Raw genomic sequence first — 17,208 nt, forward strand, 5'->3', positions numbered from 1 at the left:
AAGAAATGGAAAAAGTAAATGAAAAAGTAACCCTTTTGGCATGCCCCTCTTCTTTATGATATTTATGTATAAGCCTTCCTTATATTTTCTTAGATGACTTTGGAAAAGTTCAGTGTAATTATAGGGCAAGGAACGAAATCTGAAGAGATATGTTTATTAGGAAGAATATGGACAGGATCACTCTCAGAAGACCAAGTATTACAATTATTCTTGACTGGTGGCCCCTCACTTCCTCAAGACCTGGCATGTTCAACAAAGTTACATGGGAACCACTCAACGCAGGAGCCTTCTGTAGACTGCTCATATATGACTTTCTGAATGGATCAAATAAGATAGTATAGGCCCCTCAAAAATTATCCACAACTTTTCCTCTGGGCCTGTGTTTTCTCCTTTTAAACACTAAAAAAGTTCTCAAAGGTTTTCCGGTTCCCCATTTTATGCCAAAGTGCACAACAAGACACATAAGAGATCCACGCATATATATCTGAAGGTGGGTGGAATGGACCCCCAGGGTGCAGTGGAACTAGGGGAGCAGCCCCCTCCACCTCCTCCAACAGCAGTTATCCAGGGTGTAGATCCTCACACCAGTGTATGTGCCTGCAAGCAGTTGCTTCAAGAGCAGAAAAGCAGGTGCCATAGATCACTACTGTCATGTGAGTGGAAACAGTAGGTGCCATGACTTACATAACTCTGGGCAGACACAACAGAAACAGAAACAGCAGGCACTGGAGCTCATGTAACTGTGAATGGTCATGGCAGGAGCAAAACCAATAGGTGTCCCCGCCTGTCCCCAAGTGGATCTGCCCCACGTGTCTGTAAGTGGTCACTGGGGGACAGAGAAAACAGGGGCAGCTTGCTCCCTGCCTGTCTCTCAGCAGATCCCTCCCACTCTACCTGCATTGGACAGGTCTTTCCAACATTGGGAGCAGTATACAAAACTCATATTTTCCCAGGTAGGGCAGGGGACCCTAACCTCAGTTTGCAAAACAAACCAACTAGCTCTAGAAACCAGAGGCTGCACAAGCAACAACCTCTCTCTGCTTAGCCCCTCCAAACCCCCAGTGGTGGCAGGTGGAACCTGTAACCAGAGGCTTCAGGAAATACAATGGAACTAGTTACCCAGCCCCCAGTGGCAGAACCCCCAATATCAGGTCCACCAGCAGCAGGGGCTGCATACAATCTTCAAGTACCAGAGGCCCCAGAAGTGACAGTGACACTCATGAACCCAGCACCCAGGCATTGGTGCAAACAGTAACCCTAGACAACCTTGGAGCAGCAGTGTAGATGGTATATAATGCAGCAGTATCCTCTCCCATGGAGAGCCCAAGGAGAAGCAGTGGAGAAGCATGACACCCAGGAGACCCCAGAAGCAGCAGAAGTGTATGAAGCCTGGTGACCCCACTGGTGACACCTGAGACTGCACTGACATCATAAGCAGCAAGTCACTAGCAACCTCAGAGGCTAAAGTAGCACAAGGAGGGCACTGACTACACCACCAGCAGAGGTAGTAGAGGGTGGAAAGTGCAGGGTATCAAATACAAACAAAAGCAACTCAGAACCAAAGTAACCAAACCCATACCCAATAGGAAATGTGGTTACTACCACAAATGTGCCAGCAAAGAATCAGTTACCATGAAGAACTAAGTAACACGGAAGAAGAGAAAGAGAATAACAACCCTCTAGAAATCAAACTTGAAGTTACAGGAGATTACAATCCCAGTAACAAAGTACAAAGTCAACAGAAGGAGGGAAGAAACAAAAATTACAGCAGAAATAGATGAAATAGAGACCAAAAAAAACGTAGAAAGAATCAATAAAACTAAGAACTGGTTCTTTGAGAAGATAAACAAAATTGACAAGCCCTCAGCCAGACTCATTAAGGAAAAGAGAGAAGTCTCAAATAAATAAAATTAGAAATGAAAGAGAAGAAATTACAATGGATATTACAGAAATGGAAAGGATTATAGGAGAATACTATGAAAAACTATATGTCAACAAATTGGATAATCTAGAAGAAATGAATAAATTCTTAGACTCATACAACCTCCCAAAACTGGATCAATAAGAAATAGAGAATCTGAATAGAGTAATCACAAGTAAAGACATTGAAACAGTAATCAAAAACCTCTCAAAAAACAAAAGTCCAGGATCAGATGGCTTCTCTGGAGAATTCTACCAAATATTCAAAGATTTAATACCTACCATTCTCAAACAATTCCAAATATTTGAAGAAGATGGAGCACTTCCCAACTCATTCTATGAGGCCAACATTACCCTGATACCAAAATCAGACAAGGACAACACAAAGAAGGAAAATTACGGGCCAATATCACTGATGAACGTAGATTCTAAAATCCTCCACAAAATATTGCCAGACCAAATACAGCAATACGTGAAAAGAGTCATACACCAGGATCAAGTGGGATTTATACCAGGGACGCAGGGATGATTCAACATCTGCAAATCAATCACACCATATTAACAAAAAGAGGAATAAAAGTCACATGATAATCTCAATAGATGCAGAGAAAGCGTTTGACAAAATCCAACATCCATTTACAATACAAATTCTCAATAAAATGGGTATAGAAGGAAAGTACCTCAACACAATAAAGGTCTTATGTGACAAACCCACAGCCAACATCAAACTTAATGGTTAAAAACTGAAAGCCATCCCTTGAGAAGAGGAACAAGACAAGGGTGCCCACTCTCACCACTCCTTTTCAACATAGAACTGGAGGTTTGGGCCAGAGCAATTAGGCAAGAAAAAGAAATAAAAGGTATCCAAATAGGAAAAGAAGAAGAGAAACTCTCTCTGTTTGCAGATGGCATGATCCCATCATAGAAAACCTAACGAATCCACCTGAAAACTATTAGAAATAAGGAACAACTACAGCACAGTTGCAGGGTACAAAATCAACTTATAAAAACCAGTTTCATTTATCTACATTAATGAACTAGCAGAATAAGAACTCAAAAATACAATACCTTTTACGACCACAACAAAAAGAATAAAATATCTTGGAATAAATTTAACCAAGGAGGTGAAAGAGCTATACACCAAACATTCTAAGACATTATTAAAAGAAATCAAAGAAAATATAAAAAAATGGAAAGATATTCCATGCTCTTGGAGTGGAAGAATAGACGTAGTTAAAATGTCCATATTACCTAAACCAACCTACAGATTCAATGGAATCTCAATCTGAACCCAATGACATTATTCACAAAAACAGAAGAAAGAATCTTAACATTTATATGAAACAACAAAAGACCCTGAGTAACTAAAGCAATCCTGAGAAAAATGAAAAAACCTGAAAAATCACACTCCCTGAATTCAAAATATACTGTAAAGCTATAGTAATCAAAACAGCATGTTTATGGCACAAAAATAGACACTCAGATCAATGAAACTGAATTGAGAGCCTAGAAATTAAACCGCATATCTATGTATAGCTAATCTTTGAAAATGGAGCCAAGAACATACAATGGAGAAAAGAAAGTCTCTTCAATAAATACTGTAGAGAAAACTGGATAGCCATGTGCAAAAGAATGAAAGTAGATCTTCTTACACCCTACAGAAAAATTAACACAAAATGGGTTAAAGCCTTGAATATAAGACCTGAAACCATAAAGCTCTTTGGCTAAAACATAGGCAGTACACCTTTTGACACTGGTCTTAGCAGTATCTTCTTGAATATCATGTCTTCTCAGTCAAGGGAAACAAAAGAAAACATAAACGAATGGGACTACTTCAAACCAAAAAACTCATGCAAAGCCAAGGAAACCACCAACAAAAGGAAAAAAATCCACCTACCAGCTGGCGAAAAGATTTATAGATCATATATCCACCAAGAGGTTAATTTCCAAAATATAAAAAGAGCTCATACAATTCAACAACAAAAAATGAACCCAATCAAATAATAGGCAGAAGATAGGAAAAAATTTTCCAAAGAAGATATACATACGGCCAACAGGCACTTGAAAAGATATTCAACATCAATAATTTTTAGAGAAATGCAAGTCAAAACTTCACTGAGATATCACCTCACACCTGTCACAATGGCCACAATTAACAGGATAATAAATAACAAGTGTTGGAGAGGATGTGGAGAAAAGGGAACCCTCATACACTGTCAATGGGAATGCAAACTGCTACAGCAACTATGGAAAACAGTATTGAGATTTCTCAAGAAAATTAAAAATAGAAATACCATATGATCCAGCTATTCCACTACTGGGTATTTATCCAGAGAATTCGAAATCAGCAATTCAAAGAGATTTATGCATCCCTTTGTGCACCACAGCATTATTCACAGTAGCCAAGATGTAGAAGAACCCAACTGCCCATCAATGGATGAATGGATAAAAAAGATGTGGTATATACACACAATGGAATCCTACTCACTCATTAAAAAAAATGAAATCCTGTTATTTGTGACAACATGGGTGGACCTTAAGGGTATAACGTAAGTTAAGTATGTCCAACAGAGAAAGCCAAATATCATATGATTTCATTCACAGGTAGAAGATAAAAACAATAACAGCAACAAAAAATACAGAGAGATAGAGATTAGATTTGTGGGTATCAGAGGGGATATGATGGAGGGAAATAGTGAAAAGAGTAAAAGGGTGTGTATATGGGGACAGATTGTAATTAATCTTTGGGTGGTGAACATTATGTAATTTACACAGAAACCGAAATATAGTCATGTACCTCTGAAACTGTTATAATGTTATTAATCAATGTTACCTCAATAAAAAATAAAGAAGCAAAAAGAAAAAAGGGATCCAATGGAATCTCCAAGGGTAATATGTAAATGTAAAGACATCTGTTTGATACTAGTTAGTTTGGTCTGAGTAATCTCACAAATCAATAGTCAGTGTTGCTATACATTTTGTTCTTTTTTTTAACCAGCACACAAGGACTGCACTTTATGTCTTACTTCAGACAAGAAAAACTGGCCAGACTTGAGAACCCTGCCTCTTCCACTATCTATTTCCTTTCCTGGCCCTTGAGGTTTCCTGGAAAATATGAGCATTAAAGTAATTTAAACCATTCTATTCCATCTATTATATCACCCCAAACAACCATAAATCTCTAAGACATAAAATGTGTTCAACATGAACAATAAGAAATAATGTATACCAGCTTTTCATATTTGTTCTTTGCTCCTGCAGTATTGAATATTCAATAACTCTATTATTACAATGAACTCTCACAGATGACTTCTCACAGAAAAGATGTTCAGATGCTTGAAATACCAGAAATGATTGGGCAGTGCCATCCCATTGGCTATGTGAACCAAGGGTAAAGTTTTCCAGATTTGATGGGGGGAGAGAAAGAGATGTTTGAGTCCCACAATATCAGAAGCTGCTATTGGCTGTGACATGGATTTTGAATATCATCTCCAATCAGAAATCCCCACTGGACAATAGATGCAGGAAATTAACTCATCAGACTCATAAATAAATGGCAGTGAAGGGAGCCAATACTTCATTCCATTCTTTATATGATTCAAATCACCTCTTCCCTCCTTAGGCTACAACTATGGAGACTAGGATGTGACTAAAAATTTATTAGATGATTAGCATTGAAGAGACCTTAGATAGACATTAGCTGTCTCAGACTGGTCTCCCCAGGAGACACAATCAGGCCAATAGTATAGCTTTGTTTCTGTCCAAAGGCACTTTACCACTCTGTGTTCATTCCCACTTTGGTCAGAAACACAGAACAAACATCTGTCAGCATGATGTCTGGATAATGCTACATCAAAATATTTGGCAGACAAGGTTTGTACACTCCTGGGGACCTCTGTCAATTATCTCTCCTTTAAGGTCAGAAGCTTGCAATTGGACAGAGCTTAATCTCAGAAGCAAGAAGAAGCAAAACGTTTCTAAACCCTGATGTTTCACAAATACTTGCAGATAGATTAATAAATGATAAGGCCACTCCTCATGTAGAGTGAAAGTAATGAACCTCCAGGACTTAAAGATATTGTGTCTGTGTGGCATTGAGTAAGCTATTGGCTCATTTTGGCATATTATCTGGGTCAAACAAGCCTTCTTTGTCCAAAGATAGTATGAATTTTGTTATAGTGTATTAGTGTGCATATTGCTGTGGGTGAAAGTGATTCTGACAAGACAAATTGGTCAGAAATCTCATAATCTGTGACCTCAGCAATACTCTAACTTATTTTGCAACATCTTCAAGGCACCTTTGATTTCCTTGTTCCTCAGACTGTAAATCAAGGGATTCAACATGGGAATCACCACAGTGTAGAAGACTGATGTGAAACTGTCAAAGCTGGAGGAACCACCACAACTGGAACTCAAGTAGACAAATCTACCTGAGGTACACAAGAGGGTCACTGCTGTCAAGTGAGAAGCACAGGGGTTGAAACCTTTGAACTTGCCTTTAGCGAAAGTGATAATATAGCCATAGGATATCATAATAACTAAGACATTATCCCAAAGACCATTGTAAATATAGCAATCATGAGTTCTACAGAGAAAGTGTCAGAGCAGAACAGGACTAACAGTTGGGGCATGTCACAGAAGAAGTGGTTGATGACGTCAGGCCCACAGAAGTAGGATTGAAGCATGACACATAATTTGGATATAGAACCAGAGAGTCCAACCATATAGGACACAAGCACTATCTGAACACAGAGGGTTGGTGATATGATGGATGACTAGAGAAGTAGGTTACAAATGGCAACATATCAGTCATAAAACATGGCTGTCATGAGACAAGACTCACTCAGTCCCATGGTTGAGACAAAGTCCTAAATAATACAACCCACAAAGGTGATACCTTTCTGTTCCTGGAAGAAATTGGAGAGCATCTTGGGGAAGGTGGAGGTCACATAGCAGATATCAATGAGAGAAAGATAACTGAGGAAGAAGTTCATGGATGTGTGGATGTGGGTAATCTATCCTTATTAAGATGAGGAGGCACGGGTTCCAAGTCAGAGTCATAATGTAGATCAACAGGAATACAACAAAGAGCACTCCTATGATTCTGGAGAGAAATACGAGAATCTCAAGAGGATGAAATGGGTGATATCTGTAATATTTCCTCCCCAAACCATTGGCTTCGTGCTCCTAAAATCAGAAAAGAGACAAAAGAATGGATTGCAGACGCAGGCGAAACAATAGCATTACAATGCTCATAGATGCCATTTCTTTTCGTTCATTGAGCACTGAAAAAGGGAAAACACTTTATTGTCCTGGTGGAAAGACCCCAGTTTTCTTCTCCAATTGTCAAGAAATACCTTCTCAGTGTTTCAGGTTCTCAATTACTTCATGAGGTCTCAAGAAAATTAGAAGAGATCTGGGGCTGGCCTGGTGGCATAGTGGTTAAGCTTTCACTCTCCACTTCACCGGCTCGGAGTTTCCTATGTCAGATCTCAGGCAAGGACCTGTGCACTGCTTATTAAGCAATGCTGTGGCAGGTGTTCCACAGATAAAGTAGAGGAAGATGGCCACGGATGTTAGCACAAGGCCAATCTTTCTCAAAAATAAATAAATAAATAAATAATATTTAAAAAGTTGATAGAGAACTTTTTGAAAAGCAATAGAAATTCAGTGAATTATCTATGATAGATATCATTGACTAAAATCAATTTTTAAAAGACTTTTAATAATTAAAAATATAATTGTGGCTTTATAATAGTAAAGCATAAGTGGCATCATTCCAGAATAAACTTGTAATAGCTCTTCTTTCCCAGACAGTCATCTAGATATTTTTAAAAATTTCTTCTTTCACCTATACGAAAAATTATCCTGTTTATAATAACTTCTCAAACCTTTTTACAAATATATTTAATATAATATCTTCAAAATGGCCTGGATAATTGTATCATAATTTATAATCCTGATATTTTCTTGGTGTACAGCATGTATGCTAATAAAGTTATGAAATGTCTTCTTAGGGAAGTCTTCATAGGAGCCAGTCTTAAAAGGAGGCTAGTAAAACTCACAATTACAATCAAATATTGTCTCAAATGTAGGATATTTTTCAACTTAGGAAATAGCATAGTACTGTGATTAGGGTTCAGACTTTAGAGTTTCTGTTCTGAGTGGCATCATCAAGATGGCAAAATAGGTCATTCCTGACTTTGGTAACCCTCATAAGAACAGTTACCAACTATTCACAGACAGGACATCATTGCAAAAATCCTAAAACATGAGGATGAGGCTGAAGCACCTCCACTAGCCACAGAGAACAAGAAGAACCACATTAAAAGGGTAAAGGAGAAGACGTACTCTGACTCCATTGCCCCTCACCCTGCTGGCACAGTGCCACACCAAGAATACTCTCTTGTCCTATGGTTTCTTCAGCAAGCTAAACAACCTAGAAGACATAGATAAATTACAAGAAACATACAACCTAGAAAAACTGAATCAGGAAGAAATAGAAAATCTGAACAGACAAATAACAATTAAGGAGATTGAATCATTAATCAACAGCCTCCCAACAAAGAAAAACCCAGGACCAGATAGTTTTATGGTGAGTCTGTCAAATATTTAAAGAAGAATTAAGACCAGTCTTTCTCAAACTCTTCCAAAAAACTGAAGATGAAGAACCACTTCTAAATTCACTTATAAGACCAGCACTGACACCAAAGCCAGATAAGGACACTGCAAGAAAAGAAAACTACAACCCAATATTCCTGATGAATACAGATTTTAAAATTCTCAAAAAATACTAAATGATAAAAACTCTCAATAAATTAGGTATACAAGGAACTAAATGCAACATAATTAAGGCCCTATCAACAAGCCAACATCTAACATCATACTAAATAGTGAATGATCAAAAGCATTTTTCTAAGATCAGGAAGAAGACAAAGTTGGCCATTCTCAAGATTCCTATTCAAGATAGTACTTGGTCAGAGCCAGTGCAAGTGGGTCAAAAAATAATAATAAAAGTCATCAGAATTGGAAATAAAGAATTGAAATTGTGTCTATAAGCAGATGACATGATTTTACCTACAGAAAATCATAAAAACTTCACCGAAAACCTGTTAGATCTAATCCATCAATTTAGTAAAGTTGCAGGATACAAACTAAGCATTCTAGATATTAACACAAATTGTCTGAAAAAGAAATAAATAAGATAATCTCATTCACAACAGCATCAAAAAACAAAATACTTAGCAATAAATTTAACCAAGAAGGTTAAAGTTCTCTTCACTGAACACTATAAGACATTGACAAAAGAAATTGAAAAAGACACAAGTAAATGGAAAGGTATCCCATGTTCATGGATTTGAAGAATTAATATTATTAAAATATCCATACTACCCAAAGCCATCGATATATTCAATGCAGTCTCTACCAAGATTCCAGTGACATTTTTCACAGAAATAGAACATACAATCCTAAAATTTTTGTGGAAATACAAAAGGCCCTGAACAGACAAAGCAATCCTGAGAAAGAAGAATAAAGCTGTCAAAGAGGCATTACGCTTCCTGATTTCAAACTATATTACAAAGCCATAGTAATCAAAGCAGTATGGTACTAGCATAGAAACAGACACTTAGACCAATGGAACAGAATCAAGAGCCCGGAAATAAAACTGTGGGTATATGATCAACTAACATTTGAAAAGAGAGTGTGAAATACTCAATGGAAAAAATACAGTCTCTTCAATAAACGGGTTTGGGAAAATTGGATATTCACATGCACACAATGAAACTAGACGCCAATCTTACACCACTCACAAAAATAAACTCAAAAAGAATTAAAGACTTAAATGTCAGACCAGTAACCATAAAACTCCTAGAAGAAAACATAGAGAAAATTCTTCTGATCATGTATTGGAAAAGACTTTTTTCAATATTACGCCTAAAGCACAAGCAAAAAAATTAAAAATAATCAAGAAGGATTATATCAAAATAAAAAAACATCTGCACAGCAAAAGAAAAGATAAGCTAATGAAAAGGTAATCTACAGAATGGGAGAAAATATTTGTAATCACGTATCTCATAAGGGGTTAATATCCACAATGCATAAGGAACTCATACAATTCAACAGCAAATAAATAATCCAATTAAAATTTTGGTATAGGACCTGAATAGATATTTTTATGAAGAAGACATCCAAACTAACAACAGATATGTGAAAATGTGTTCAGCATCACTAATCATCAAGGAATTGAAATCAAAACCACAATAAGATATCAACTCACATCTGTTAGAGTGGCTATCATCAAAAAAGACAAGAGATAAAACTACAGGTAAGAATGTGGAGAAAAAGGAACCGTACGAGCTGCTGTGAGAATGTAAACTAGTATAGTTACTGTGGAAAATAATGTGGATTTTCCTCAAAAAATTAAAAATAAATCTATCATATGATCCAGCAATTCCATCCTGGGTATATATCCAACGGAAATGAAATCACTGTCCCAAAAAGATACCTGAACTCCCATGTTCAATGCAGTATTATCTATAATAGCCAGGACGTGGATACACTCTAAGTGTCCATCAACAGATGAATGGACAAAGAAATCATATAATAAATGTAAAAATAATATAAACAACATGTGTATGTATAATTATGTATAAGTAACATAAATAATATGTATAATAAGAGAATATTATTCAGGCATAAAAAAGAAGGAAATCCTGGCATTTGCAACAATCTGGATAGACATTGAAGGAATTGTGCTGAGATCAATCAGACAGAGAAAGACAAGTACCATATGATCTATTTGAATGTGGAGTATAAAAAAAAATAACCTCATAGAAGCAAAGATAAGATTTGTGGTTGCCAGATGCAGAGGGTAGAAAGTGGGGGAATTGAGTGAATGTGGCCTAAAGGTACATATCTCCAGTTATAAGACAAATAATTTCTGGCAATATAACATACAGCAAGATGACTTGGTTAACAATATTGCATTGTATATTTGAAAGTGCTAAGAGAATAGACGACAAAAGTTCTCATCACAGGGAAGAATACTGTGACTATGTGGGGTGACGGGTGTTAATTAATCTTATTGTGGTAATCATTTTACGATATTTACATATATCAAATCATTGTGTTGTACACCTTAAACTTATGCAACGTTATATATCAATTACATCTCACTAAAACTGGAAAAAAAAATTTAGTTCTGATACTCTCTCACTCTATGAACTGGTCCTAGTCACTTAAACACACTAGGTATGATTTACTTTTAACAAAGTGAGGACGACAAGAGCCTCTAAACTATAAGGTTAATGGGAGGCTTTTATTAGGAAATTCGTGCCAATGTTCAGCACATAATCTGGTACACATTAATTTTTCAATAGATGTTGGCTGTTATTATCATTGACTGCTTACAGATAACCATGAATGATGGCTATATCCGTGAATAGGAATGCCAGGTGCGATAGAGTTGTACGGGTTAATTTGGGGAAATTTCTGAGACATCATCAGCTCTGTAGACAGTCGGACATCATTACCTCTGGTCAGGTATAGATTCAGACCTAGTGCGCAGGCAAGTTAAACCACCTGGAGCCATGCAGACACAAACCACATAAATGATTTCTATTTAGTTTGCTTCGATTCATGTACACTTGAGTCAGTTGACAACTACCATCAAGCTATGATGAGCTTTGATGTCGAGAAAGATTTTTGTTTCATTTGCGCTATGGTTTTATGAGTGTCAAAAATTTTCTGTTTACTCTTAAATAGACTGTTGCTAATATAATTTATCAGCTATTTATCCCAGATGCATTACATTCAATGAAAACATTTTGAAAGTATAAACTCTCATGCACAACATCCCTGAAACAACAACATAATTGATCAATTTGGTGAAAATAAGTCAAACTTTTGATCAAATAATTGTACTAAAATTCTTCACTTTCTTACTAACATTCTGGTAACAAAGGCAGCCATGACTAAATGTATTCTATGTAACTCATCATTCACAGAAAACTGTGAGGAGTTGTGGATCGTTTCACTTGTTCATGAGAAAATTGATCCTAAAAGTGTATGATTTTATAATTTGGTAAGCTAGAGGAAAAGAAAAAAAACATTCTGAATATACTCACTCTCTCTGGTTAATTTTTTGTGTGTGTTCACCATCTGTCAAGGCAGTTTGTAGAAGAAAAGATGATTGATGTAAATTTTGGTTGGAGATATTACTGTGGGGATACAGCTAACCAAAACTCCTTCTAAATATGATCTACTAAGGACATGACAATTTGCAATTTTGTGCAGGATGTAAAATCAGGTTAAGAAAGCCAGGAATGTTGCTGAATGACGAACAACATAGTAAAGAAGGATAAAAGAAACAGTCTCACCAACACTACCTGTTCATCTGGTGGGTCATCTCTAATATCTGGGTCACCAGTGCTAGTGTCTCCAGACCCATAGGGTCTTCAAAGATGACAATGGATGGTTATTTGGAGTATTTCAAAAGACGAATAGAATTGTACGTGAAAACTTTGTCATATCATCATGAAATGACCAGCTTGGCTTTTGCTGCTACTCAGAAATTATGAATCAAAGTTATATACTGAAATAGAAACCAAATTAATAATTATGCAAAAGCACAATCCCCAAGGGAAAATTAAATTAAAAAGATTCATGGAATAGATAAAGTTGGGAAACAGACCAATATGTTTTACCTTAGTTAAGTCCCCTGTAATTCACAATTTAATATTTTGATTGAGTGCTCAATTATTAACTTCTGTAGTGTGTAGGCTTTATAGACATTATCTCATTGGATTCTAGATGATTCTATTGTCCCCAATTTATAAGTAGCAAACAGAAATTAACAGATTTCAAGATCATATACTTAAGAATTTGAGAACTAGAACTGAACATCCACTCCTCACCAGAGTAATACCTAATATTTTTGTTTTGAAGTTATTATTTTGATTGAGGGTCAGGGAAATTGGGTAAGGAAAAAGAGAACCTGAGAAAGGGCCCGAAGTGGAGGGTGCATAAATGAGGGAGAGGGAAGAATTGGAGAATGAAAGAGACTGAGGACCATAACCCTTGCTCCACAAATGTCCTACTGGAATTATTACACGGCTATTGAAATAGCACAGAATTCACTGTTTTCTGTAAATCTTGTCCTCTCATCTTGACATAGATCCCCCAGGAAGACAGAGTTCTTGCCAAAGGGTGAAGTCACTTATTTATTATCCATAGGAATTTTCCAGGCGGACCAGATTGCATTCAAAGATGAGTGATTTGGGCCACGAAATTGGCTGTCCACTCAGAGCCAAAGAGATGCCCACCACTGGGGTTCCTCTCAATGTGTTGTTAGGTGAGAGATGAAAGGAGAAGACAATTATAGGGAGAAAACCCTCCAGATACCTGCTCTCTGGAGTTATGGTTATCACGGAGTTTTTTCTGTGCTAATTTCATGCCCCACTTTGCCATGTCCCTTCAGATTCAATTCAGCACTTCCCCATGGTCCTCTTATGGTCTCAAGATTGATGTAGCTTTTTTTTTTTTTTTTTTCAACAACCTAGGAGTCATTTGAGTAGGAAAGGACATAGTGATAACATAGTCTAATATCATCAATTTCCAGGTGAGGATTTGAAGCCAATTTATCTAAAGGATTTGTCCAAGGTGACACAACTGGCTGGCAATAGAGCCTAATAATAAGTTAGGTATGTGGACACTTCCTTGTTTACAAAACTCTTTGATTTCAGATAGATACATACATACATATTCTCAAATATTTGACCTGAATCAATCATCTTAGCAGGTCCATGAGGCAGATATGGCATGATTTCCTATGCATAGGCAAGGAAATCAAGGCAATAAGGAATATGATAAAACTAATTCATATCAGAGTCATGACTTATTGTGATTAATGCCTTGGGCACTGTTATCAGCCAATCTGGGTGGAATTCCAGGTTTCCACTTACTGGTTGAGCAAATTAACCTCTCGAAGCCACAGCATTATCACCTATTAAATGGGGCTGATCATAGTTGCTACTTCACAGAGTAGCTTTTTATAGAATCAAATTAGATAATGCTTATAAATCACTTATCAGAATGTGAAGTACACAGCATGTCTTCTATTAAGAATAGGCTTAATTTATGTGTTCTGAATTGGAATTCCTTTCAACATATTATGCTGCATTATTAAGCATTCATTAAGAATATCTATTTAAGATCATTCCCACAAACTTGTTTGTCTTTTTTTGTTTAGATGGAACTCATCTACCTTGCCGTTACTAGGGATACAGAGATGTTTTTGGAATGTCTCATTCTTTGTTTCATCTACTTCAGCTATCATTAATTCTAGAGAGAGGAGTGGGTGGGGCAATGAGTTAATTATTTAACTCTTGCTAATAGGTTAGTAGTCATATATCCCCCTGGTAAGAACTGTAATAATTTAATCTTTTAAATTGAACAGGCCCTTAAGATGGTTTTAAAAATACAACCTCAAAGTGTAGAATTTGGGTGCCATGGATAAGCAATGGAGGACATCTTTATGTCACTAAGAACCATTTGTGCTCCACACATGACACTTCATGAGATTCAAGATGGATTGTTGCTACACTGAGAAGAATGTGGCAGACCACAATATGCCCAAAGGTTCTATCTGTAAAAGGGGAATAATTCCTCATCAACCAACTGCACGTGTTAATAGAAAAGAATCACTTCTATGCAATGTAACCGTATGAAGTTGAAAGTATTGTATAAATACTAATATAATACGTATGAAGATTAGTACTTAAACTCTTTCCTGAAAAAAATATTTCTTCTTAAATTTTCTTTAAGTTCTCTTGGTTGGACTCTGAGTTTCCACGGTCCCCTCAAGTCTGGTGTCTCTGCTGCTCCCTGGTCAAACTTAAGGCCTGGGAATCTCTGAGAGGCTCAGAGCACTGGGACTTAGACCCTGTCGCCCACACTCACGATGAAAGCCTTCATTTCTGAGGTCTTATATGGTCTCTGGGAAGCTACCTTGGAGTATGCTCCAGGCCACCTATGCCCAGAAGTTGATGACTTTGACTTCTTTCTAGTCTCTGAGAATCTCCCCAACTCTTGATCTGAAAAGTGCCCCTTCTATCTACCATTCCTTTCTCCAATTTTTTTTTCATAATTCACTTCACAAGGACACTCAAGGAGTAGGATAGAGGGAATAAGATTATTTGAGAATAAAGCTAGATTATCTTTCTCCTTCTTCTCTCCTCTCATCTCCTCTCTCTCTTTCTCTCTCTGACTTTTTCTCTCTTTCCATTTCTCTTTTTTCTGTGTCCCTCCCTCTCACACCCTCTGCCTTTGGGATGAAATTATAAAAGTATTCATTTAAAAATTACTCTTAATTTTCACATCTATAATTTTATACATGATTTTGTTTTATTGTAATCAAAACATAAATAAATACCTAGTTAAAAATAAATAAAAGACATTTTAAGAATTGTAGAGGAAAGACCTATTTGAGTGGCTTCCTAGGTCTTCTCATTTATCTACATATAATATCAATCAGAACTTCTAATCTCGAAACACTATTTTACCTGCCTAGGTCTAATCATGGAAAAAGACCTTTTAAACTGAATTCAATGTTGCTGACACTGCATTAGGCAGATCACTTGGTGGTGGCAGCTAAACATAATGGCATTAAGACATGAGAAGCCAAGTTTTCACTTCTTCTCTCTACCTAGCTTTCTTGTAACCTATAACAGGTCACTTGCATATTTTTACCCTTGTCTTCCTTATGGAGGAAATAATATTTGCTCAAATATTATTCTTACTGAGATAAATATGTTGCCTTCTTTACTACCCTCATCAAGGCCTCTTTGATCTCCTTGTTCCTCAGACTATAGATAAAAGGGTTTAACATTGGGATGAGGATAACATAGAACACTGACAGAACCTTGTTCTGCTTTTTGGAGTGGCTAGAGCTAGGATGCAGGTACACAGAGAAGCCCATGCCATAGAATATTGTCACAACAGCCAGGTGGGAGGCACAGGTATTGAAGGCCTTGGCACTACCTTTTATGGAGGATATTTTCAGGATGGAAGTTGCAATAAAACCATAGGATAAGAGGATGACAAGGAAGGAAGTGAATCCAACAAAAATAGATTCCAGAAAAAGAATCATTTGGCTCATAAAGGGATTGGAGCAAGACAAGGAAATAATCTGGGTTATGTCACAGAAGAAATTTGGAATGATATTGTGCCCACAAAAGTAGAGATGAAAGCAAGAAACTGTTTGAATTAAGCTACCAAGGAAACCACTCCCATAGGCTCCAGCAACCATCTTCTGACAGAGGTCAGGATCCATGATGGCTGAGTACTGCAGAGGCCTACCAATAGCAATATGTCTGTCATAGGCCATTACGGCCAACAGGCAGCACTCAGCCTGAGCCATCCAGGACCCAACAAAATACCGGGTGGCACAAGCAATGAATGAAATTGTTTTTTCATCTTTTAAGAAGTCTGAAAGCATCCTTGGGCTGATGGAAGAAGAATAGCAGATGTCTATAAATGACAGGAAACTGAGAAAAAAGTACATAGGTTGTGCAGGTGGGAGTCCATCCTGATAAGGAGGATGAGACCAAGGTTCCAGATTATGGTCAGAAGGTAGATCCCTAGGAAGATTGGAAAGAGGATAAGTTGCAGCTCTTTTTCATCTGACAGTCCCAGGAGAACAAACATGGCCACAGAAGTATGATTTCTATCCTCTTTCATGGACCTGCTCAGTACTATCTGCTGAGAAAAAGATGAGAGAAGGAAATGTTTTCATCCTCAAAAAACAAAAGAAGACACTATTTTTTTTCCAGTGATGCTACTGACTGTGTATACATCTTCAATCATGAATGTCAAGTTAATCTGTGTTTCATGTATAATCATGAAACTTAACTAAAAACTTCTCTTAGTTAAATATTGTCATTCTCTTTGGGGACAAAAGACAGTAAACAGGCACCATTAGTACATTATCTACTAAAATGTCTTGATTTCATGTTTTTCTGTTCCAGATTTTAAAAATATAGGAGGGGTCAGCCCGGTGGTGCAGCGGTTAAGTTCGCACATTCAGCTTCAGCGGCCCAGGGTTCGCTGGTTCAGATCCCAGGTGTGGACACGGCAGAGTTTGGCAAAAGCCATGCTGTGGTAGGCGTCCCACGTATAAAGTGGAGGAAGATAGGCATGGATGTTAGCTCAGGGCCAGTCTTCCTCAGCAAAAAAAGGAGGATTGGCAGTAGTTAGCTCAGGGCTAACCTTCCTCAAAAAAAATAGGAG

The 17,208-nt window shown here is 37.1% G+C and overlaps 1 pseudogene; it reads right to left on the bottom strand.

Annotated features, from left to right (window-relative positions):
* Positions 1-15,715: 15,715 nt before the first annotated feature.
* Positions 15,716-16,659, bottom strand: LOC138916837 (olfactory receptor 5AN6-like; annotated as a pseudogene).
* Positions 16,660-17,208: the final 549 nt, after the last annotated feature.

Source organism: Equus caballus, chromosome 12 (assembly GCF_041296265.1).
Source record: "Equus caballus isolate H_3958 breed thoroughbred chromosome 12, TB-T2T, whole genome shotgun sequence".
In the NCBI taxonomy this organism is placed as follows: Eukaryota; Metazoa; Chordata; class Mammalia; order Perissodactyla; family Equidae; genus Equus; species Equus caballus.